At 34.1% G+C, this 27276-nt stretch overlaps 1 pseudogene across 1 annotated transcript in view; it reads left to right on the forward strand.

The window, feature by feature from the left end:
• LOC143228534 (uncharacterized) overlaps positions 1–26812 on the forward strand; it is a 139623-nt pseudogene extending 112811 nt beyond the window's left edge. The window contains exons 13-22 of the transcript XR_013015347.1: positions 8020–8154; positions 9241–9545; positions 15909–15962; positions 16060–16457; positions 16583–17318; positions 19800–19956; positions 20317–20627; positions 21150–21814; positions 22448–22575; positions 23274–26812. The product of XR_013015347.1 is annotated as an uncharacterized LOC143228534 (transcript). The remainder of the gene's footprint in view (positions 1–8019; positions 8155–9240; positions 9546–15908; positions 15963–16059; positions 16458–16582; positions 17319–19799; positions 19957–20316; positions 20628–21149; positions 21815–22447; positions 22576–23273) is intronic.
• Positions 26813–27276: the final 464 nt, after the last annotated feature.

Raw genomic sequence — 27276 nt, forward strand, 5'->3', positions numbered from 1 at the left:
GCTAATATATGATGTTTGTTTGTGTTATAACAGACTGATATGAGACATCATAGACTGCTAATATATGATGTTTGTTTGTGTTATAACAGACTGATATGAGACATCATAGACTGCTAATATATGATGTTTGTTTGTGTTATAACAGACTGATATGAGACATCATAGACTGCTAATATATGATGTTTGTTTGTGTTATAACAGACTGATATGAGACATCATAGACTGCTAATATATGATGTTTGTTTGTGTTATAACAGACTGATATGAGACATCATAGACTGCTAATATATGATGTTTGTTTGTGTTATAACAGACTGATATGAGACATCATAGACTGCTAATATATGATGTTTGTTTGTGTTATAACAGACTGATATGAGACATCATAGACTGCTAATATATGATGTTTGTTTGTGTTATAACAGACTGATATGAGACATCATAGACTGCTAATATATGATGTTTGTTTGTGTTATAACAGACTGATATGAGACATCATAGACTGCTAATATATGATGTTTGTTTGTGTTATAACAGACTGATATGAGACATCATAGACTGCTAATATATGATGTTTGTTTGTGTTATAACAGACTGATATGAGACATCATAGACTGCTAATATATGATGTTTGTTTGTGTTATAACAGACTGATATGAGACATCATAGACTGCTAATATATGATGTTTGTTTGTGTTATAACAGACTGATATGAGACATCATAGACTGCTAATATATGATGTTTGTTTGTGTTATAACAGACTGATATGAGACATCATAGACTGCTAATATATGATGTTTGTTTGTGTTATAACAGACTGATATGAGACATCATAGACTGCTAATATATGATGTTTGTTTGTGTTATAACAGACTGATATGAGACATCATAGACTGCTAATATATGATGTTTGTTTGTGTTATAACAGACTGATATGAGACATCATAGACTGCTAATATATGATGTTTGTTTGTGTTATAACAGACTGATATGAGACATCATAGACTGCTAATATATGATGTTTGTTTGTGTTATAACAGACTGATATGAGACATCATAGACTGCTAATATATGATGTTTGTTTGTGTTATAACAGACTGATATGAGACATCATAGACTGCTAATATATGATGTTTGTTTGTGTTATAACAGACTGATATGAGACATCATAGACTGCTAATATATGATGTTTGTTTGTGTTATAACAGACTGATATGAGACATCATAGACTGCTAATATATGATGTTTGTTTGTGTTATAACAGACTGATATGAGACATCATAGACTGCTAATATATGATGTTTGTTTGTGTTATAACAGACTGATATGAGACATCATAGACTGCTAATATATGATGTTTGTTTGTGTTATAACAGACTGATATGAGACATCATAGACTGCTAATATATGATGTTTGTTTGTGTTATAACAGACTGATATGAGACATCATAGACTGCTAATATATGATGTTTGTTTGTGTTATAACAGACTGATATGAGACATCATAGACTGCTAATATATGATGTTTGTTTGTGTTATAACAGACTGATATGAGACATCATAGACTGCTAATATATGATGTTTGTTTGTGTTATAACAGACTGATATGAGACATCATAGACTGCTAATATATGATGTTTGTTTGTGTTATAACAGACTAATATATGCTTCATTACCAGAACTTTTTAATAATCAGTCCTGTCGACTAACTTTTCCCAAAAGGTAATTTTTCAAACTTTACATATTTAATTGAAATTGTTCCTGTTTAAGATAAATTACCAATATTTCATATTAATTAACTTATTACTCGCATGAAGAAGGTATACATTTACAGTATCCTATTACTGCTCTACCTTTACTATTTTTGTTAGTTGTGTTTCATTCACGATGTTCCATAATCAGTTTTTAATTGATCCAATCTGTAATTCTTGTTGCTTTATCCATACTGTTACTATTTGTATTGATATGTTTCTAGTATTCATAGTGCTCTAATTTTGCTCTCTACATTGCTGTACCTTTTCTGTTTTTTATTAGTTTAATTTTATTATTTTCTGGTAAATAAGGGAAGAATGAAGTATTTTCTTTATAAAATGTGACAGTTCTTGGTGTTGCTAAATAAGTGGTATAACGACCATAGCGTGGGAAGAATTGTATATCCTTGTAAATTTAAAATAATAAAAAATGAAGAAAATAAGAAGGAAGTTTTTAAATTTATTCATATTTTAAAACTTAAATGGAATTTTGATCAGTTCTATTAAAAAATTTTCACTATAAATATATAAAAAATTATAGTTTGCAGTATGTCTTCTGTTTTATTCATATGGCTAGTAAAAACTAGATATTAGATTAACCTTTCACATTGTTTATTTTTAAATGAATGCAGTAAAATGTAATGTTTTTTTTTAAAACAAAGAACCAGTGTGTGGTTCATTAAATTCAACTTGGTCAGTTTTGTACTGTATAGTAAAGTGTTGATAAAATAGTATAGCCTGTAAAAATAATAAAATACTTGTGACAAGATCTTAAATCAGTGAGAAATGCTTTATAATGATGCTACACAGAATGATACCTTAAATTCTTCACTGAAGCAGTTAGGTAAGGAGAGATGTTGTCCATAAGTTGACACAAAATTACTTTTATCATTTTTGATTGCACACACATTTTCCTAAGAATTAGAGCTGTCAAATGAACATTGTAATCAGCATATTTTAATTTTCACTTAGTATTTTCTTTTCACCTTCATTCTTTTAACTCTAATATCTAGTGAACTTTCAAATTTTCCTTCATAACACTAAAAAAATACATGCAGAAATATGAAGTTTCTAGGGAAAACAGCTAAAAGAAACTTTCTTATTTAGATCCGAGTTAAGGTAATAATAGTACACTAAGATGAAAATATTAAACTGTAACTGTTAGTAGCTATTTAGGTAAAATACATCTCAGTAAATTTTGAGATTGTAATTTCTAGTTCTCATCTCTCTAAATGAAATAACCACTTGGAGAATATAAGTTTGAAGATGCTAAACTATCTAGTATTAGTTGTTTTTGGTTTTTTTTTAAACGTACATGTTGTTTGGGTAGTATGTATTTAAAAGCAATAATTTGTTTTGAACCGTCTTTTTACCTGTTTATTTCAAAAATGAAAGATATTAAATATAGACTGAACTCGTAAGTTTATTTCTTTAATTGTCCTTGCATCCCAAAGTTTGTTTTTTGTTTTAGTTGTAGAAACAAAGCAAGTATGACTGTTGTATGATTTGCAGAGAATTTAAAAACTTTCATTAGAATATTTTTTTTTATAATTTTGCATAATACTACATGAGAACTATCTGTGCTAGCCATCCCTAATTTAACAGTGTAAGACTAGAGGGAAGGCAGTGGGTGGTGATGACTAGCTGCCAACTCTTGGTCTACTTTTTTACCAACAAATAGTGGGATTGACTGTAACATTATAATGCTCTCATGGCTGAAAGGGTGAACATGTTTGGTGCAATGGGGATTCGAACCTGCGACCCTCGAATTACGAGTCGAATGCCTTAACCCACCTGGCCATGCTGTGCCTTGAAAATGTTGATGACTTAGCCATCTGTTATTTTAATTTCAAGATTAACTGTAAACAGTTATTTGTAATTTATTCATAATTAATCTCTAATTTGTGTATCTGAATCTTGGTACTGAGTTTGAGTACCATTTGTTTAAATACCATAAATTAAAAGAAACAGAAAAGGAAAATACCTCTTTTTTAACAAATGGGAGCAGAGCACATATTTATTGTGTAATACTATAATGTAAAGAACTATGCAGATGTTACAAACGTACGTAGGAGAGCAACATCAGTTTTTGTTTTAGAAAAGATAGGCATAGGCATTTATAATCAGTAAATTTCTGTTTAAAAAAAATTCTTGAGCTCATATAAATAATTAGTGATGAAATTATTTGTAGGCCTAACATTTTGCTTTATCAGATATGGATTACAAAAGATCTAGATTTTTTCATGAAAATAAATGTGCACAAAACTACCTTCTTAAACAATTTTGTGGAATTTCTATTTAATATATACATTAAGTAATTGTTCCAGGAAGTGACAGATAATAAATCTTAGCTTCTAAGGTAATTTTTGTTGTTGTTGTTGTTGTTTAGAACACCAAATCCTGAAAAACTACTTGCAAATATTATGCTGTTCAAAAGCTCTCCTTGACCATTATGAGTACGAAAAATCTCTACTTTTCATACTTCTCTTTATAATAATAGTTTGTAGCAAAATATAATTATTTAGACTTGTACGAGACTCTACAGTGGTATTGAATGGTTAAAAAGGCTTTAGTGAAGTGTAGTTGAAACTGACTTTTAATCCATAAGTTTTTGCATGTTATGCTGGAATTGTTTTCTCATTTTCCAGATAGTTATCATTGTACTTTATGAAACTTCAGTCATTTCAACTTTGCGGATAATAACATGGTTTGGATTAGTTTCAGCCAGAAAGATGTAAATGTTATCGGATGTTGTTTCTGTCCAATGGGTAATCAGGACTTTTGGCAGCTTGTAGATTTTTACAAATCTTACTTTTGAAACAGTGATTCAACATTAACAGTATTTCTTTTCAAATATACACTGACAAATAACAGAACAAATATAAATTTGTATTTCATTAAAAAAACAAACGCTCAAATCGAGAACATGTAGCTTACATTAGAAATACTACAAATTAAATAATTATGGCATCACTAAGATATAGAATGCTGATCTCATGACTTAGTGCATGGTAGTTCATTACTAGCTGCACCAAAATTTCAAACCCTTAACAAAGTACAGTTATAACATTAATGACAGTTGAAGTGTTTGATTTATATTCAGTTTCCATTAGTTTTAAGATATTTTACAATAACCTGTGTTATTGTATATTGGTTGACTTCTAGTTAAAGCCATAACATTTGAAACAAAAAAACTAAAATTGTGGTAACACAGCTGAAATGTTAATTTCTTTTCAGCTATATACAGTGAATAATCTTTAAACTTGTTATAGCAAAGATGCCTCAAATTAAAAATTATACTTCTGTAAAGTACAGTTTGAAAACATGAAAAATAGGTAAATTTTAATCATGACAAAGATTGTGGTATTCAATATAAATGTAACAAAATGCTGTCTGCAGGGGTTGATCATCATTATAAATGTATGTTTTTACACAGAAAGATTACATTAATGCTAAACATTTTAAACAAAATGGTTACATAACAAACTTTTTAAAAATGAACTTCTGCCCTCTAACAACCCCATGAATTTCCTTAAATTTCTTGTTATTATCTGTCTACCATTCATGGATTTTTAAGTTTACAGACTCAAGGTTGGTAGTTAAAACTTTGCCACCATATCATATAGTAATCTCTGTTAAATTGTTTTTTTTTTCTATTGTCCAAAGATAAAAACCTGCCAAATACTCCACAGAAGTAGAATCTATGTATCACCTCTTCATCTTTGTTTTGCTTCATTACATGTAGCAATTCATGTGCTCTGATTTCAAACAACACTGGTTGATTGAAAACGCATCAAAGAAGTTAGGTAGATCAGTGTTACAAGTTGTTTTTTTCTCAAGTACTCAAAATTATAAATATATCAAATCCCGTTTTGTGAAGAATAGATTTGAATAAATTGTTAAACAAAACAGAGAACTACATCAAGCAATGCATGACTTCAACCGATGTTTGTTCAGCTCCAAACACAATTTTTTTTCTCTACATTTGATTGGAAAAAAATAAAGTTCTCCATCTCAGGAAACAGAGGTGAAACAGGAAAATTGTGACCCCTATTGCAAATCTACATGCACACAGGATAAAAATTTCACACAGGTGGGAGTTGCACATTGTGTAATGAAAAAAGTTTTTTTCAGTATCATATATGTAAAGCAAGAGCTTCATTATTATATGATATGGTGGCAAAGTTTTAACTACCAACCTTGAGTCTGTAAACTTAAAAATCCATGAATGGTAGACAGATAATAACAAGAAATTTAAGGAAATTCATGGGGTTGTTAGAGGGCTGAAGTTCATTTCAGCAATTTGCAAGTTGCTCATAGCCATCATGCACTGTCACCCTTCCCAATTGCTGACACCCCAAGTGAGCAATGGTGCCACAGGTAATTAGCTAGTTCAACATAATTTTTAGACCTAATTTCTGAATTGAAAATTTCTTACAGTGTAGGGACCAGCAATCATATCAGTTATGGCATATATACAGATTCACAAGCTGTTCTTGTAATATCACATAAATAGGCAATACTAACACCATTTATAAAGACCTGTCAACACACAGATGTTTCCTGGACTTTGTATAGTAAAATTGTTATTTGGCAAAATTCATTGCATAACCAAACCCAAGGTCTTAACATATCTATTAAAAACTTTATCATCATTACAACCAGATCTATAGATCCTTTATTAAAGAAACCCCCTCTAACAGATGTCAGCACAGATAGCCCTCATGTTGCTTTGCGTGAAATTCAAAACAAACCAAACAGATATTCTTTCAGCTAAAACTGTTTCATTTAGTACAGTGATAGACAATTATCAATCTATGTTTCATGTACCTTAATTTGTGATTTGTGTATTAGTTTTATTTTAAAGTTTAAGTTTAAATGCATTTACCTTACTGTTCACTTCGTACTGCTATCAATGTTTTGACTGTATATTTTGTAATTTGTGTTTATTTTATTATCCAGTTCTTCTAAATATTTTTTAAACTTCATGTTGTTTGAGTTTGTTTTGAATTTTGTACAAAACTACACAAGTGCTATCTGCACTAGCTGTTCCTAATTTAGTGGTAAAAGACTACATGGAAGGCAGCTAGTTGTTACCATCCATAACCAATGAATAGTGGAATCGACCATCACATTATAATGCCCTCATGGCTGAAAGGGTGAGCATGTTTGGTGTGATGGGAATTTGAACCTGACTACCTGGCCATGCTGGGCCTTGTTGAATATCATTTGGATTTTTACTTGATTTCTATTTATATATACTAATACACCATGTGTTCAGACTTTGCTGTTGACAGAATTAATGTGTTATGAAGTATTTGACCCAAAATAATATACTACAATAATTGAAAACAAAACAAAACATGTATGTTGTGTTATAGTGTGATCATATGTTTAACCCATTCTGTGATTTGCCTTACTTTGTTCAACAAATACCATATCTTTGGTGATTTGTATGTTATGTATTACAATCAGTGTTCAGTGGATGGTATTGTTAATGCTGTTTTTGCTGATCTGTCAGATTTACCCTAAATTATTTATTGTAAACTCTGGAAAAAGCATTCCTATTCTTTACTGTTGTTTCATTGAAGTAATATATATCGTATATAAATCCAGGTATGAAACACTTGTTTATTGAGTACCTTTTCTGCAGAAATATAATAACAGTGCATAAAATAACTTTTGTTACATTTAATATATAAGTATAGTCTATTAAAAAGCAGAACTGATTTACTAAAGAAACCTACTATGGAAGGAGATAAAGAACTAAACAATGATTTTAATTTCTTCAACTGTCAATTTCGATATATATTGATTCTTCATGTCTGTTTAAATGTCTCTTAAGAAATCACCACAAAATAATAAATTGTGTTCTGTATTTCCCTTTAGCACCATATTATGCACCCCCATACAAATTTTAATCATCTAAGCAAGGCTTGGTCCAAAACCTAAGACATTAGATAGTTAAAGTATAAATATAAGAAACATGAATGCTTTGAAACCCAAACAAATTGATAAATTGCTAGTGTACAGCAGATCACGTGTATTGACTTGTTACGTGCCTGATTGTATCCATTGTTGGTGTACAGCAGATCATCTTCCTCTTCCAATGACTAAGACAGTGTAGTTTTAGAGGATTGTATCAAAACAACGTGTTGATTTTTCATTCATCCTTGCCTGTTGGTCTCGGTTTGGTAAAATATACTCTTTAGCGTCTATATGGTGGACTTTAATCCACTTTTTTTGATAATCCTTTGTTTCTTACAGAATCAGAAATCCAAGATGAACAAACATACAAATGGGAATGCATCTACTGCAGATACTAAAAATGGTAGTGATTCTCAAAACCTGAAACCTGAACCACAATCCCTCTCAGAAGACAGAGAAGAACAAGAGAAAGAGGTAAAACCATTCTAGAAGTTTTCTAGTATCTTAATATTTGATATAATGACATTTACAAGAAAAATATTGGTGCCATAACATACTGTAGTTATTAAAAAAGTGAAATGAAGAAAACATTTACATGACTGAAGTACTTGAGACTTGTAAAACAATTTCATTTAGTTAAGATTTATACCACTGTGATTTGATTATAAGATGTTTTTTGATTAATTATGAGGCTGTGAAATTTGTAGTCCCCTTGTAATCATGATTGACCAAAGACCCCTTTCCCTACTCTCGTCCATCGCATTCCTGGATGTCCAGATAACATTTATGTATATCTGCCAAATGTTCACTCATGGCTAACATTAATTCTTACAACATATCCATCTGCAGGCTGTTCAGTTATAGTATTGATTTTACAGGCCTAAGGGTATTATGACACTTGGTTGTTTTCTTATTTCTGATGGTTTCTGAAAATGATGGTTGACTTGTATTGGAGATCACCCTAAACTTGGACCAAGATGGTAACTGGTTTTCAGTGACACTGAATATAACAAATTTAATATTTTCATTTTTTCCACATTTTGGATTTTCTTTCTCTTGCACATGCACACAAACCAGGGAAACATTCAATCAATTATATTGTTTCAAAAAAGACTTAAATAAGGAAATGTGGTTAGTAGTTGACATTTTTCTTGTTTTTGTCATAATGCTTCATTTGCCTGTTCTGTAGCTTGAACAATTTAGATAGATTTATTTTATTTTAAAGAAATTGTTTGCTTATAATTTTCTTTTCATTCTGCTTTATTGTAGTGATTTAACAGTGCCATCAGTTTTTCATTAAAGATATTTGGTCAATTTTAAGAGCTTTGTTACAATGTTTTTTTTTTATAGTTCACATAAATTACAAATATTTGTTTTGCTTAGTTAGAGGTCAGGCACTTGCCCTACTTCATGAGCAATTATTTTATGCTATACAACTTTAATTCTTATTGTTGCCAAGTAAGACCTATTATTAGTTGTAATGTTTGTCCAATGAAGGGCTAAACAAAACACAAAGATGTTTAGAGTAAATATATTTTTAATTTTGATTTTAATTGTTAGAATCTGTTGTTAATCAAGGGACTAGCAGAAGAAGATCCATGTAAGAGTAGGAAAAGGATGCGAGACAGCAGTACAACTGAAACAGAAGTCAGAACTTCTCCCAAGAAAAAGAAATCCAGTATAGAGAGGTCATTTAGTCCTACTGAATCATTAAGCACAGACAGCAGCAGTGTGTGCAATGAAGAAAATGGAAATGAAGGTGATAATGAGGAAGGAGATGGTGAAATATTCAGTACTCCTCCTTCTCCAGTCTATGATGTAATTCAGCCATTTGCCGAGAACATGAAGTCGGAGCAAGAAGAAAGGTTTGTGTCTTATGTTTCTTTCAAGATTGGTATAATTTAACATACCAGAGAAGTATACACTTAGTGTAGTACTATTGTGATAGATATTGAACTGTGCAAGATTTGGAAAAGCAAAGAAACTGTTAAAACTCTTAAAATGAGCAGTATGATGTTTGGTATTTTATTTTACTGAAATTACCTCCAGTAGGCCCCTCGGTGTGGAATCCTGTACGTGGTGAGGGGACCTCCTAGGGAAGGTTCTGTTCTTTCAGTTTACCTCCTCTGGGATCTAAACATCCACCCACGTGTTTGCCGTGCGTGGTGACCTGTGAAGGGGAGGAGAGGATTCTGGTGGTTGAGGGGTCTAACCCTAACACACCCCATTTTCAGCCTTAAATTCCTGTAGATGGGCAGCCTTTGGATGGCCTCCCCTTGGGTCAATCGGCTGGTCCACTTGGGCTAGAGTCAACCAAGTACCAGTGTTGGAAGTTCTCAACAGGTATTGTGGACATGTTGTCTGATGCTGGTGTTTGGGTATAGTGCTCACGAAACCCTGGTGTTGCTGCAATGTCCTTGCATGACATTGTAGTGCGTCCCCTTGTAGGGCTCCATGGTGGGTGGGGTCAGTGGGGACCAAAATTTTCCTTTTTTCCTATGGATCCTTCAACAAAAAATTTAAATAAAATAGTGAAAAAACAGTCAATAGGTAAATGACCACGTCTTGAAGACTCTGAGCAGCAATCTGTAACACTTGTACCTCATTTTTTTATATTACATTCTCTTTCAGAAAAACCTTTAGGGCAAATGTCCCCCTTTTATTCAGAAGGGACTAAAGGGACTTGCTGGCTCTCCAAAGTCAGTAAAGAAGCTTTGATCTGGAGACATATTGGTTGAAACATCCACATACAAACACAGTGAACTCCTCTTGAATTCAAAGGCAATTGGGGATGTACCTATTGAGGTTACCCCTCATGCTACCTTGAATTCATCACGAGGAGTTATTGTTGAGAGGGATTTGAAGAATGTCCCCGATTCAGAGATTCTCGCTGGTCTCTCCACTCAAGGAGTTTCTGCAGTGAGGTGCATCTCCACTCGCAAAGACGAAGTTACTGCCAACAGATATCCTTGTTTTGACATTTACATCGCCACCTGCACCTGCCACCATCAAGGCAGGTAATCTAATTTGCAGGGTATGGCTGTACATTCCAAACCCTCTTCGATGTTTCCAATGTCAGAGGTTCGGCCACTCACAGACATCCTGTCGTGGTTCCCTGACATGTGCTCGTTGTGGTGGTAAGGACCATGGTGCCTATGAGTGTGATGTGGGCACACTTTGTGTCAACTGCAATGGTTCCCACCCTTCCTACTTTCGTTCTTGCCCAAAATGGTTGGAGGAAAAAGAGGTGCAGCATTTGAAAACGACCCATAACATTAGTAATCCTGAGGCTTGGAAATTGCTGCTGCACTTCATTCCACAACTACAGTGGGAGTGCAGACAGATTTCTCTGTACCTCCAAGAGAATCATTTCCAAAACAAATGAAAAGCCTTTTGACCTCCATGGTTAAAAAGGTTGATGAATCGACTTCTACACCCATCTCTGTTCCTCCCATACAGTCCAACATATCTCAAGATCCACATCCTTCAGTTTCATATACAGGCATTTCTTCTGATACTTCTTTTTCTCTAACCCCATGATGCAAAACAATCATTCGTTTGCATCCTCAGTCACTGGAATCCCCTTCCAACAACAAAGACCCGCCCATTCGACCCAGGGCAGGATCCATGGAGGTTGATAGACCTCCTCCGAATAAGGACAGTAAGGACAAAAGACTTGGTCATAAACAAAAGGGTTCTCCAGCCACTTTGCCTACCCGTCATTAAAAATGGCCACCTTGATACAATAGAACCGTCGAGGTTTATGTTCTAATCTGGATGATATCAAAACACTGATTGCTTCCTACCATCCTGTATGTCTTTCCTTACAAGAAACATTTCTAAAACCTGCTGATACAGTCACCATTCAGCAGTTTTCTCTGTACAGAAATGACAGGCTGTGTGATGGACGAGTACATGGAGAGGGTGGCACTATTGGTTGATCAGCATGTGCCCACCCTGTCTTTGTTTCCTTGGGTCATACCATCACTGTTTGTTCTCTCTACCTGTCCCCTGGAGAGACATGTGATCAATCAGACCTTGATGCTCTCATTGAACAGTTGCCGTCTCCATTTCTAATCCTGGGGGACTTTAATGGACATCATCCCCTGTGGGGAAGTGCTGTTATTGATAGGAGGGGTTGCTCTGTAGAGCATATGCTCTCTGATCATAATCTTTCTCTTTTCAATACTGGTTTTTTCACTTATTTTCATGCACCTAGTCAGTCCTTTACTGCTATTGATCTTTTGGATTGCTCCCCTTCATTATTTTCCCATTTTTCATGGACAATAATCCACTAGGCAGTGATCATTTTCCTATCCTTTTGAGAGAGACTGGCCATGGTCGATGCCACTCTACCCGCATGCCCCAGTGGAAGCTGGATCAGGCAGACTGGTCCACTTTGACTGCTCTCACAGAACTTGATCCTGCCATCGTGAATCAGCCATCAATAGACAACTGTGTGGCAGCGGTAACTGACTGTATTATACAAGCAGCTGCTCAGTGTATTCCTAAAACCTGGACACGTTTTCCACAATATCCTTGTCTGTGGTGGAATCCTACTTGCCACTTGGCACGGAAGGGTCAAAACGAGCCTGGGATACTTTCCGTAGATATCCCACACTTTTGAACCATATCGCTTTCCAATGGGCCCTTGCACATGCTAGGTGGGTAAGATGTCAAAGCCAGAAGGAATCATGGATTAGGTTCACAACTAGCATATCTTCTACCACCAGTTCCAAGGTCATATGGGACAGGATTCGAAAGGTCAGTGGGCACTACAATTCTGTTCCCCTCTTGATCGTACTCTCTGATGGTCAAGAGGTAGCTGACGTCCGGAGCATCGCCGATACTCTAGGTGAAAGCTTTTGCCAGGTATCTAGCACTTTTGCTTGTTTCTCCACTTTCTTGGCCATCAAGACTCAGACAGAGTGTTCAACTCTTTCCTTTCGAACTGACTGTCTCTTTGATTATAATTGTCCCTTTACACTGATGGAACTGAAAATGGCCCTTCATCGGTCTGGCAGTACATCTGTTGGATGAATTGGGTCTGTCCTTGGAAAACATTGCAAAATCCACTGGTCAGCCCAAATCCCCATGGCTTATTACAGCCCCCCAAATGTGACCTTTCTTTAAGTCATCTGAAAAAGGCAGATACTCCCGATTGGAAGTACCGTCTTTTATTTACTGAACATCTTTCGAACAACCTTTTTATTTCAATTTATACGGATGGTTCAAAATCAGGTGACTGTGGGCTCTGCCATGGTTTGTTGAGGTTGGTGGTTGCACACAGAATCCCCTCTACAGCTTTTGTGTTCACTGCTGAACTGCATGCCATATCTCTTGCCCTGGATCATATTGAAGCTGAGCAGTACTCCGACTGAACTATTTATACTCACTCCCTTAGTTCTCTGCTGGCCTTGGAATCACTTCACGTTGGCTCACACCCTGTTCTCGCTGATATTCAACACCGACTGGCCCATTTCTCAACATCTACTTCTATCCAGCTTTTCTGGATACCAGGCCACGTTGGTATTCGCAGGAATGTGCTTGCAGACATGGCAGCTAAATCTATCTGCTCTGGCACTATCACCACTGTGCCTATTCCGTACATGGACTATGGTCCTGTATTCAAGGCTCGGCTTCATGCCAGCTGGCAGTCCGCTTGGGTGAGCAACGTGAGAACAAGCTTTTTCAAATAAAACCCTCTATTGGGCTTTGGCCATCTAGCTTCCGTAAAGTTGAGAAGGAGGAAGTTGTTCTGACTAGACTACGCATTGGTCACAGTTTTTTAACTCATCGTTTTCTTTTATATGGAACTGATGCACCAGTGTGTAGTTTGTGTAACACTCAAATCACTGTAAGCCACATTTTACTTTCCTGCCATCGTTATGACTCTCAACGACGGCACTATTTTAAACATGTTTTGTCCCAGGATTTGTCTGTAACATTGAACAGTGTTATTGGTGATGGTGACACTGTCCATCTTGATAAAGTTTTTAGTCTTTTAATGGCCATTAATCTTTTTAACCTCATTTAAGTGTTTGATATTTATTCATTACACCTTTTTAATTGTGGTTTCGTTTTCAGAGTCTCTTTCTAGTTCAATTTGACAATGTAAAATGGCCAGAACATTAAATAACTCGACACCAGGACTGGAAAGGCCAACTTCAGGTGACTAACGCTGCTGTTTGAACTATCCATATGAACTACTCGTTAGTCGTCCTGGCGGGTTGTTATTACACTTTTTTGCTGCATGTCATTTAACACTTTTATTACTTTACCTTTTAGTACTGGCCATAATGACACATAACCTAGAACCAGGAGTGGAAAGACCAACTTCAGGTGATTGACAGTGGTTCTTGTACTTATCTGTTAGTCTTCCTGGTGGGTTATGATCATTACCATTTTGCTAGAGAAGGTCCTTTACAACTTCTCTTACTCTGCTTTCTCTCCTAACTTTGTAGACTAGGTGTCACCATTGGTTTTATACTTTTTCTGTTGTTCATTGATGTTTTGTTTTACCTTCATTCCCTTTTATGTATTTTACTACATTTAATTTATTTTTACCTTTTTACTGGACGTTTGGCGCAGATAGCCTAGCTGGTTTGTGCCATAAAACACTAAATCAATCAATCAATCACCTCCAGTAGGATATGGTTATATATCTCATGAACATTTTAGCCAAATGACCATATCCTGTTGAAGGTCATTTGGCTAAAATGTTGACAAGGTAATTCTTATTCCTTTTAGAATATCTTAGAATTTTTAACTAGAATGATAATGATCACAAAAAATATATGAAAAAGGCAAAATATTAAGTTATTTGAAACTTACTCACTATTCTTTTCTATATGGATCCTAATAAACTTTTTTTTTAGTTCTGTTTGTTTATGTAAGATCCTGATGTTAAGTCTTCAAACTTTCCCAAGCAACTGGTAAATGTAGTTTTATTTACAGTTAATATACTAAGGGCATTGTAAACATTTCCCTTCAGTTTTCCTTCAGTATTTTCCATAGGAAGTGCCACATTACACTGCTACATTGGTAGTGAACTGGTGCATAAGAAACAGAAAAATATTGCTTTTCTGCAACTGTTTCAAAAAATAAACTATTATAGTAATTTAAATTACATGTCAGTTTGAACATGATGACCAAGATAAGAGAAAATACAATTGCAAGCTTTACTATTGTATGCTTGCTCTTGTGTGTGTCTGGCTTTATTTTCACTTTGTTACAAGCTCAAGTGTGGTAGCTAAATTAAAAGGGAGGAGACAAGGTTTATTTGTCTGAATGAAGGAATGGAACATACGTCTTAAGAGCACCTATTACAACCTATTAAGAATTACACCTATTCTTAGAGTGCTAAAGTGTCACAGTTAATGGCATGCTGCAGTATTTTCAGATTTAGTTTGTACTTAGGGTGGTGTTTTAACACACAAGTTAGCCTAGGATGTGTTACTTTATTGTTAATCTGCTTATAATCTTTGTTCCAGTAGTTTGATGTTGTACATTTATTGTTAGTTATGGGCTATAAACTGCAGATGGAAATACTCTTAGTGTGTAGCAAGTTATTTTGCATCTTATCACCTGCTTTTAAACAAAAAATCTGAATCTTGTTTCATTGTTTTTATTGAATTTAACTTTCAGTAATAGGAAGTAATGATTTTAAGTACTGATCCAGTTATCACTGGTTTACCTAAAAAACCCATAGAATTTTACTCTTGGTGCTGAGAAACCCAATTGAAGTAAAAATGTATCTCAGAATGGCTGGTATGGGTATTAACACTTTTATTGACAAGCAGAGAATAATGTTCTTGTTAACCTGAAGACGACCTAGGAAGGCCAAAATGATGTTCTATGCTTTCCTAGTAAAAGTGTTAATATCCATACCACCCATTTTGAGATACATGTTTACACCATAAATTCTAGTTTTAAATTAAAGGAATTTTTACTTACAATTCTTCTGTGTGTTTTTGTGTGCTAGCCATTTAATATTTATAAGTCTTGTAGAATGTAGGTTTATTAAGGTCTAAAAATTTTAACTGTAATTGTGCAACTGTTTTACTCTTAAGTATAAAAGTATAAAAAACACAGAAACAGTAACTGTTCTAAAATCTGAGCTATTGTTTTATAAATTTGAACTAGTTTCTAATTCACGCTGGAATGAAGTTAGAGGGGGAACAAAACATTCTTCAGGTTTATAGAACTTTCCTCTCATTTCACTACAGTGCAAGAGAAATGGTGAAAGTGGAAGTTCAAGAAGATGCCCAAAAATTTCTGAAGTAACTGAGAATCAAAGTCCAGATGCTTCTTTGTGTGGGAGGAGCCAGAAAGAGTTTTGTCTCCTAAGATTGAAGTTGAACCCCTTCCACTGGCCAGTGAAAGTGAAAATTCATTGCAACAGCAAGTCTGTAACTCCTTTGTTGATGCTGCTGTATCCTCTTATCCATCTCCCATTTTGTTGTCATCAACATCTTTGTCACCATTGATCAAAGTGAAAGAAGTGATTACGGATAGACCACAGCATGTTTCACCAACTCATGAAAATACCAAACAGTCTCCTTCTCCACTAAAAATACCAATCTTTCATCCTGGTTTACCCATAGATTCACACATGCCCCTGAAAAGCCAGTTACCAAGAGTAAACGAGGTTTTAGACCAGTTAACACCATCAATTCAAGACTCCTGTATTCATACACCACCTCTAAAACCTCAAGAGATCAAAAAAGAACCACTTGATCATCAAGAACTTCCTCCTGAGTCTTTATTTGTATTTAGTAAACCACAATTATCAGAAGCTTCAGGGATAACCTCTTTGACATTGGAACATTCATCTGCTGTAGCTTTTGCTACAGAATCTAAACCTCATAAGCTGCTTTCAACCTCTGTACCTGCAGATGAGACAGTAGTAAAATCTGCAGTGAGTACAGGACAAACTTCATCACCATCACTGTCAGTGTCAGCTGTGATAACATCAACAGCTTCAACTGTTACCACAACTTTACCTCTGCTACAACAATTGTAACAACCACAAAATCAGTCACAAAACCAATTCCTTCTGGCATACAACCATCAAATTCATCACCATCTTCAATACATCTTTGTCAGGAAACCCTTGTGCCTCCCAGCTACTCCTATCGACCTTACTTTTCACCCCACTTGCATCCTACTGGAATGCCCCTACCTCATATTCCCTATCCTCCATTATCTCCAAATCATCAGCAGTCATCACCAAAAGTGAGGGTTTCTCCAGCTTCATCTCCTGTGTCTGGAATTCCAAATCATCATGGGTCAGAGAGAATGCCTTCCAAAGTACAAACACCTTCCTCTAGTAACTGTCTCTCAACAGGAAATAGATCCTCTCCTCCACCTATAATCACTACTTCATTTCCTGGAAAGCCATCATCTGCTTTTCATACACCTCTAACATCAACAACCTCCTCCTCTTCTATTTCAGTATCCAGTACAGTTTCCACAAAAAATAATTTAATAGAACCTTCTCCTTCTAAAGAAGCCAAAAACAAAAATGTGTTGCCAGAAGTCATTAAAAGTGAACCATTTGGACGTTTCCCACCACACGAGTCAAGTTCTGGAAACAAAGGACAAGATGCTGAATGCCACCGCAGTGAGTCAGCAATGTAAGTTTGTAATTTTTCTTTAAAATGTAAATATAAAATTATGAAGTTTGATGCATCATAAAAAAAAAAAAAGCTTGTGAGATATTACAAAGAAATAAAAACAAATTTAACAAAGAAGAACCCCGGTAAACAGTTCATCATTACCATGTAAATTTGCAACAAAAGTGAAATATGGAAGATTAAGAAATTTACCTTGACAGTACTAAACCTGTAATAATAATAATAATAATATTATGCTAAAATGACAGCCATGAATAAGCTTAAATAATAGATATACAAGCCATTTGTAAAATATTTATGAAACTTATTTTTTCATGACATAACACTGTTTATGATTGCTGTTAATGCTACACATATTTTGTATGTTTAAATATTCATGTTTAACTGTTTAACATGGGTTTTGATTTTAGGTGCTGTAAGTCTAAGTGTTGCTTTGGCATTTATTTTATGAGGACATATTTTCTTGAATCATGATTACATGTAATTTATTATGATTATAAAAGTTTAGTAATTGGGAATGATGGATTGAACTCCTTGTTCAAACATTTGAAATTTTGTGGATTCAAGTCTCAGTAGGCTGGGAATTCTGTGTTCAGATCTTGATTGTCTTTTGTTTTATACCATGATTGCATGCTTGCTTAATAGGGATGCATGAAAGGGATCTTTCAATCTCAAATGTTGAATGTAGCAGTTCTCTATTCTACTGCTTAATATATACTTAAGAAAAGAAAAAGTATAATCAAATAAATAGATGGAAGTGTTGGGCTCAAATATTCCTCTACAGTAGGTGTCTGCAACTTGCTGTTGATAACTTCAATGATAAATGAACAGCATGCACTCTGCTTGTTTTAAAATAATATATTAGAAGCAAGTTAAATGTATGTAAAAAAAATTCTTTACTCTGTGTATGTCATAGCTGTATCTTAAATACTATGCAGCTGTCTTTCTCCTTTCCCAACAACTCAACAGTATTAGTGTATTGCTCACTTATGTGAATTACCACAGTTGTATCCTGAACTTTCAGTACTCATCTGCTTTGTGTAAGCCTTTTTAGTCTTACATCTGAATAATTGTCTTCTCTTTGTCAAAGTCTGCACAAACTTTAGAACACCTTTTAATGAGACAAATTATTCTCCTAAAGTGTTAGAAAACAGTTACTCACTTTAACATACAACCATTAGCCTATTCACTTCTATAACAGTTAACTTTAAGTTTTCCCACTTTTCTGTGACCAGAACTGTCTTTTACTTGGCTTTACTTTTGGCTCTCTTATATCTCACTTTTTCTGTCTGCTTACTGCTGTTTATGTCTATCACTTAGGCCTTTCAGAAGTCTGTGTCTTCAACATAAATGGATTGTATGTGACATGTGACATTCAGTTGCCTCAACATTAATAACTTTCAAATACAACTTCCAACAACTGTCTGCTTTTAACTCTTATTATTAAAAAAACCCAACAAAAACTAAGTAATCATGAAATGTTCACTCAAAAAATAAAGTAATTAATATCTACACTCAACAGTCTTTTTATATCTTAAAAAAAATATATTATTTGATTAAAGGATCTTGGATCTTTCCAGTAAGCAGAACCAAACACACTATGCTCATAATTTGCATTTATATTAACTTTTAAGTGCTTTCAAGAGATGTCCCATATCAGCATCATAAAAATCATGGTATCTTTGTGCATATTTTTTTTCAATGTCCTTCATTGGAATGGAGTAAATAACACTATGTAACACAAATTTAACCTATTTTGCTATGTAAAATCGGGCAAATTTGTACATTTTCATTTATATAAGGTCTGAATAAAATAACATATGAATCAAGATTTACTCGTATTTATACTAAAGTTATACAAAAATGAACAAAAATGTTTAGAAGTGAGTAGTTTTTTGAGATTTGCGACTGTAATGTAAATCGCTTTCACGTATCAGCCCTCGAATATAGTCTCCCATCATGTTTTCCTTATGTGTTCCCAGGTCACAAAAGTGAAGTTTGAAGAGAAAAATAGGTATTTTCCATTTACTTTAAGCATAAGCAATTGAGAAATAACATTTTCTGTCCAGGGACAAGAAAAAGTAATTTTGTTGCATAGTGTTATTACATGTTAAATCTTTTTGCTAAAGAACATCATAAAATTTAACATTTAAACTGTATATTTGGTGGTTTATCTCTCTTCAAGTTAGACAAAACTTATGACCTAGAATTTGTAGTATAATCTAGTATTTTAAATTAGGTTTCTGTTGAAACATTTTTATAGCGTATTCCAGTGACAGTCACTCTGACAATAATTGAGTTTTTTGTATGTGTGGAAGTGTTTGTTTGTTTTTCAAAGATTGATGATAACCTTTATCTCCTTGTGCAAACATGATAAGGAAAGATAAACTTTGATTGGTTAAAATCTGTTATTCTTGCTAGTGAGCCTTTGTCAGTAATGTTAATCTGATACTTTTGGATGTTTTGAAATTTTCATGCCAGATTTTTACGAAGGCACACGCATGCAATAGACTTCAACTCTTGTGCACGTACAGACCTTGTGTTTAAGCCTGTGCCAGACTCAAAGCTAGCTAGGAAACGTGAAGAGGTTGCAAGGAAGGCTGCAGAAAAGGAGAAAGAGGAAATTAGGGATAAAACAGTAAGTATATTAGTTGTTCACAAATGTGAAATGTAATCAAACTGTTTAACTTAGTTCTATGTTTATGGTCACGATGAAACTGGTGATAAATTCATCAAGTTTCTAATAAGTTTATCTATGGAAAAATTTTTTTGTAAATGGTGCCACTGTTTATAGCACTATAATATGATTTATCTGTTTATTTCAGGGCTAAATAGAAAAGTGTAATACACAGTTTCTGTAAAAGGTTTAGGATCCAAACTTTCATAGTTCTGACATTCACATCAAGGATATCTTAATACATTTACCAGATAGTTTTGGTTTTTATATTCACTGCCAACTCAATTGGTACCAAAAACTTTTTTCTCTCCATCATGTTAGAAGTCTGCAGAAAAGAGTTACTGTGGAGAAAAGTCAACTTCAAACTCTCACCGTGGAGAACCTCACCAGCAAGCAAGTGTTGAAAGTACAATTTCCAGAGGATACTCAGATATGCCAGCCCTCCGTCAGCTCAGTGAATATGCTCACCCACATGCTATGTACTCCCCCAGTTATGTTCGGACCACAACAACTGGCCAGTTTACCCCAATCACTACTGCATCAGTGCCTATTGGAGTGCCACATCCAAGCATGGATCCTTTGTTGCAATACCAAATATCAGCAGGAATGTATGGTGCTTCTGCTCGTGAAAGGTGGGTATATTTTGAGGGAATTTGTAAACAATTATTTTAAAATATTTTTGTCATATACAAAATGCTTATGCTACATAAGTACATGAATAGATGGCTGTCTTTTATGATACATGTATAAACCATACAAGAATGTTTGCTGATATATAGTAATGATTTGTCTGACAGTTGGTATGTCTGGGATAATTCTTGCATATTAATATTAAATTACATTTGTAACAGTTGGAAAATACACAACAAATGAAAATTATTTGACACAGGTTTTATCATTATTCCAAATCATTTGTGGTTCCTTTTCAACATAGATTGTTAAGATATAGTGCAGTAGATCTTGACATAAATTTGGTTTACTTGTAATTTAAACAGACTTTAATATTATTTATGTCAGTTTCATTTACATGCATTTATGTAATTATACTTAAATGGTTCTCGACAGTAGAACCAGGAAATTAATTTTATACAGTTTTCAAATTTATGTATATTAGTTTAAAATGTTAAGAGTGTATTTCATTTTGATCCTTTTAGGCTTGAAATGGAGCTGGAAAGAGAAAAAAGAGATCGTGACTTTCAAGAGAAACTAAAAGCCGAAATAGAAATGAAGGCACGACTACAGTCAAATGCTTTTGACCCTCATTGGCTAGAATTTCAGCGTCGTTATGGATCTGTGGTCTCTGGAGCTGGAATGATTCCCAGTACTTCAAATGCCAGTCTTCATGACTCTCCATTCAATGTCTACGCTTCGTACGACAGAGAACGTCTCGAGCGACTGGGTATCCCCACCACTATGTCTGAAGCAGGACATCCCAATCTTGACTGTTTGACTGCAGAACGACTTCATGGTGAACGTCTGGCTCTGGCCACAGATCCTCTTGTCCGGGCTTCAGATGGCAGGGATAACGCCTGATTTTCAGAATCATGCCCATACCCATGCCCACACCCATGCACATGCCCACACACATTTACATCTCCACCCACAAGATGCCATCTCTGCAGCTGCTGCTGCAGCAGCTGCCATCTTTGGTGGGCCACATCATAACGATCAAGCTCACCCATCATCTGGTCCACACCCACTGTTGCCACCTTCAGTTTATCCTCCTCCACGTGCAGGGTTTGCACCTCCTAGAGGAGATATGTTGTACCCAGGCCAAGGTTTATTACGACCTGCTTATGAAGACCAGTTTGCTCAACAGGTCAGTGAATTTTGTGTACATTCTTTAATACATGCAGTAGGATATAAGTGTTCAAAACTAAATGAGCATGATGTATCCTAAACCTTCTCAGCACTGTTTTGGTATGTCAAAATAAACACCTACTCAATGTTACATGGTTAAGGCTGGATGTAAACCTACTCAACACTAGATAGATATTGCATGATATAAGCATACTCAAGTTAAGACAGGATAATAATTAATTATACACACACACATAAACTTGCTGGACACTTGACCCATAAGCTAAGGGACTCAGGTTATAAATCCCATTCATAAATATGCTTGTCCTCTCAGTTGTGGGGACATTATAATGTTACAGTTAATCCCACTATTTATTAGGTAAGAGTAGTTTAGGAGTTGATAGTGGATGATGTTGACTAGCTGCCTTCCCTCCAGCTGTTTACTGTTAAATTAAGAATAAGTAGTGCAGATAGCTTACAAGTAGCTCTGTGCAAAATATGAAACAAACACTAGACAGGTAAAACAATATAAACCTGCTTAACCATAGGTAAATGTGGTAGGGTATAAATCTTCTTAGATTTGATAGATATTAAGGTTTTATCTTGTAGTTCATCACTAAGTGATAATTAGTTAATGTTTCAGTATCTTTAGTTAACAGCAGCTCACATGGCTCAGCAGGAACATATTCATCGACAAATGCTGATAGAACGAGAAATATTGTCCCGCACAGGAGGAGCTGTTCCACCTCAACTTCTGGCACAGCATGAGGAATTCCTTCGGTAAGACGTCAACCTGTTTTTCTAAAGTTTGATGCATTTAATTGTGAGGAAATTAAAAAACAAGTTTTGTTTCAGAAACTTCAAATCATAGAAAGAGTTTTATCCCATCACTTTATGGTATAATATTCAGTAATGTATTTTGTTGTGTTTTGTAAAGTGTAGAAAAACAGCTAACAAACTTCTTTATGTTTTAATGAATGTGTATGACGTACACATGCTATATATTAAATACTCGTACTGAATCAGATGTTGTAATCTGATTTACAAGCATCATATGCTTGTACAGTAGGTTTGACTTGGTACAATGTGTCATGATGTAAACATTTATCAAAATAAATGACTCTTCTATAGATGTCACAGAGCACACAAAACATAATCTGTCTCACAACAAACATATGCTGATGCATTCTGAGTAGTCAAATGTCTAATGTTAAGTTTCTATGTACCAAATTATAGTATCTGGCTGACTGTTAGAACATTTGATGTTAGTTTTGGTGATGTTACAGTATGTGGTTCGTTGTTGGTGTATTTAATGTTACTGTCACTTAGTTTACAGTGTATGGTTCACTGTTGGTTCGTTATACTTCCCATTATTGAAACACTTTTTAATTGTAAGAGGGTTAATATTTTAAAGTTTGTACAATGTCAGTAAAACTCATCAGTGAAAACTAATTTCAAGACATCTTGTCTTATTTTAGCCACCAGCAACAACACGAACGTGAAATGAAACTCCAAATTGGAAGAAGCTGCTCGTGGGGTCAGCATCACTGAACTGACGAACTGTCCCGTCATATTTCTTTTTATACTGTTGATTATTACGTTGTTGTTGATAACTGAAGACCTATAAATATAGTAGAATAATCTGGTGGTTTGTAAAGTACTGATTATAACTTTGTGGAGACTTGAAAGAGTGACTTAAGATAGTTGTGAAGACTTTACACAGTTAATATCATAACTGTAAGCTATTATTTCTCTTCCTATAACACTAATAACAACAGAATAGCTATATTTGTTCCTGATAGGTGTTTTGAAATGAATATTTTTTTTCACTGATTTGTCAAACTAGGGTTAACTTTTTCTCAAATTAGAGAAAAAAAAATCCTTAATTTTTCTTGTGATTGTTGTTTTTTTGGGCTCGTTTCTCTGCAGCAGAATGTGATATTTATAATTTTTCCTCATCTTCAACAACTTTTGAATTTTATAATTTTTGTGTTTAATTAACTGTCAGAATTTGATGTTCTCTGCATCTATTTAACATAGATTGTAACCTGAATTGTGATTCATTGCTTTAATAAGAATTTCAGTCGTGCCGTAGTTTGTGTTCAAATCTGGCATTAGAAATATAAAAGGTTTACACTGGTGTGTTTGAGCACTGGATGAAAATGTAGTTAAAAAAATGCAAGGTTAAAAAATGTCTGTAGAACCCATGATTTCAAATTGGTCTGTTACGAGAGAAAATCAAAAACTTTAAAACGTTTTGGCCCATGGGTACAACAGAAATTAAATTGAAAATAGTTTTATATAATAAAAAAAACTGTTGTAAACATGTGTGCTGTAAAATATCTTACGTTAGAAAGATAGTTGACTATTTATGTTACAGGATTTGGTGGTACTAACAAGTCATATAAAGGATATAATTGAAAATAATTATCTCGTAGACAAAAATAGTAATAATATTAGTCCCCTTAAAGTGGTGGATGTTTTTTTTTTAAATCGTCGTTTAACCAATCAGTATGACAAGCTGACTTAAATATGTAGTCTTATTTGTCATGTGAGCATAAAAAAGGTTTATCAGTATATATGGTTTTTGAGAGTAGAAATTAATGTTCGTTCATTTTTCGTGCTCATGGAATTACTAATGTTAAATAAGTGTTCAAGTTACAGAATAAGGGACCTTATTATATCATTGGGCCCCAGGTTTGTGACTTGTTTTATTTTGGAAAGTCGGGGTCCACACACAAGTGTCTGTTCTTGATTGTTTCTATAACTATCCTTTGGACTTCAGTTAAAATAAATTTATAATATTTGTATTAATTTCTCGTAGTCAATCAAAGACCAGCTATTGAAGAAAATTTATCTTCTAAGGTTTTTACTTGGAGCAAATGCTTTTATTTTGTGCCTGTAAATAAGTAAAAAGATAAATGTTACGTTTTCGTATTACAATTTTGAAAGTGAAGTAAAACTCTCTCAATGCCTGTATTTTTCTTATTTCACTACAAAGTTAAATGTTTTTAGAGAAACAAGTACCAAAAGGTGTTCCACTAACTAAGCCTATTCAGTCTACACAAGCTTAAAATACGGTACAGTTTGATTTATCCACAATATATTTTAAGCAAGATATGTTAAAATTTAAAACAAATTGAGAGAACCATCTGCAGAAGTGTTTTTTATTAATGGTCAGGTAGCAATTTATGTAACTTCATTTAAAATAATTACACGTTAGTGATGAGGTAACCAGTGGACAAAGACGTTGTCATAAATGTTTTAGTTGGAGAGAAAAACGAATTTAGAAATACGTTTTGAGTATATTTTACAGATAAATCTATCGTAAACAAAAATGATTTATACACAACATTAGAAAGGTATGTACAAAACTTTTTTTTTTTTTTGAGCTAATGGATGGAATTGAATGTGTAACGAAATGCCCAAGATTACTTTTATGTTGTTGTTTTCTCTTGAAATTGTATGTTTTGTGGTTTAATCTTTGTGACGAAAGACATTAGTGTTATCGAATGGAAACTAGGCCTAACCATAATGTAGTATCTCATTTAAATGTGATATTCACATGTCTTTGCCTTTATAGTTTTCATTGTTCCTTAAAGAGAAAAGAAACCTTTTAAACGAACAGTTTTATTTATAACTAGCACTTGGCTACATTTATTTTAGCGCAATGAGACAAGTGAGTGCGGACGTTTTTCTGTCGGAAAAACAGAAATTAATTATTTTGGGTGATTCCACGAAAGATGCGAATCGTCTTGTGCATCGGACGTGGAGAGTTTGGTTTGATTGGAAACACTTCGCTCCATTCAGCATCTCCCACGTGCAAATAGTGATTTCATTTAAAGTGCAATTTTCAATCAAGAATTTGTTTTGAAAGTGATTTCTTCTATTTCTATGTTAGGTATTTAGAAGAGGTTCTAATATGATTATTTGTGTTGTTTGAAACAGAAGAAAAGGTAGTGTCAGTGAACCCATTGTTTTGAACATTGTACATTGTGTAAAGTGCGTTTTATCTGCCTTTTAACATTATGGAGGTATTGAGAAAATGTTTTGTAACCGTCATTAGCGATTTTGTGGCTCCGTACTTTTTAAACTCGTAGGCACAAGTTTGTGGATTTTTTTTTAAACCTCCCTCTTCCTTTTTCCAGTACTTTACCTACGTAGTGATCATTGATATCGTGTAGACGGATGGACTTGTAGACACTTCCCATCATGCCTCAAATGAATATCTCTTGCTTCCATTTCTTTAGCCCGTGTGAAATATGTTTAATATAACAATGAACAAAAGTAGCTTTAAAAAATACGGTGTTACTGTGTTGCTTGTGAAGGTTTTGTTTTTAAATAAACTTTCATGTAAAAGCTTTCTTTTTTGTGTAGATCACTGCGTGAGTGGATGCTCACTGATTACATTTTTATTTTAGAAAAGCAATAGTAAAGTAGTTAGAAATTGTACTTTAATGTCTTTCAACATAACTTGGCCTAAATTAAAATTGGAAGATAAATTAGAAATCAAAATGCTTAGCAAAAAATAACCTTTATTTTTTTTAACGAGTTCTTTCTCTATTTCAGTTTTTGTGGATTTATGAATTTATAAAAATGTGATTTAATGTTTAATCCTGGGTTTTTATATAGATTCAACCTGGGCGCTATTTTTTTCAGAAACTTTCGTTCACCTTTAGACACGAAATCCCGCTTTTCTTCTGGTATAGAAGGAATGGTGTTATGATTTATGAATAAGTGTGTTTACTAAACTGTCAATTTATAAGCAATAGCAAGTGGTATTTTGTACCACACAGTTGCTTTCTCTAGGTGTTGGTATTGCCAACATACATATAAACCAACTGTTTAACTGATGATGTATTTCAGTGGTGTTGGTTGAGTATGATTTTAAACTTTTCATATTTTGTGTTATAGTAGTTACAATGCACAAAAGTAGTATTTTTATATTAGCTGCACATAAGTTTTAAAATTTGTTGTCTATATTGTATATTTACAGTTTAAAAGAAATAAACCAAAATGAATGGAAGAAAAGTTTGAAGAAATACTTTATTAAACAGTGAAGGGATATAATTAATGGTGGATGTTTTGGGGAAGAGGTAAAGTGTGTCAGTTTTTCAAATCTACAAATTATTTTCAGTTTATGCATACGCATCTTAAACGCATGGATATACAAGTTAGTAATGTAAATGAACACTAGGCGGTGCAATCTGTAAACGAGTGTCGTGAGCTTGAGGTTAAGTGGGCAGTTAACCCTCGTTGCACTCGATACAAAATTTACGCTATTTTATGAGAATTTTCTAAATTTTTTCCTGGTTAACATTGATATCAGGGGAACCGCATTCTGATCGGTCGAGTGATGAATTTAAAATGTTTAAAAACAGGACAAACAATCATTGTCTTGGTCATGTTCATGTATAATTAGTTCGCATAGAATATTAGAATATTGTTTTTTACAATTACGCACTATTTTCCTAGGCAGCG

The sequence above is a fragment of the Tachypleus tridentatus genome, chromosome 10 (assembly GCF_004210375.1).
Source record: "Tachypleus tridentatus isolate NWPU-2018 chromosome 10, ASM421037v1, whole genome shotgun sequence".
Lineage (NCBI taxonomy): Eukaryota > Metazoa > Arthropoda > Merostomata > Xiphosura > Limulidae > Tachypleus > Tachypleus tridentatus.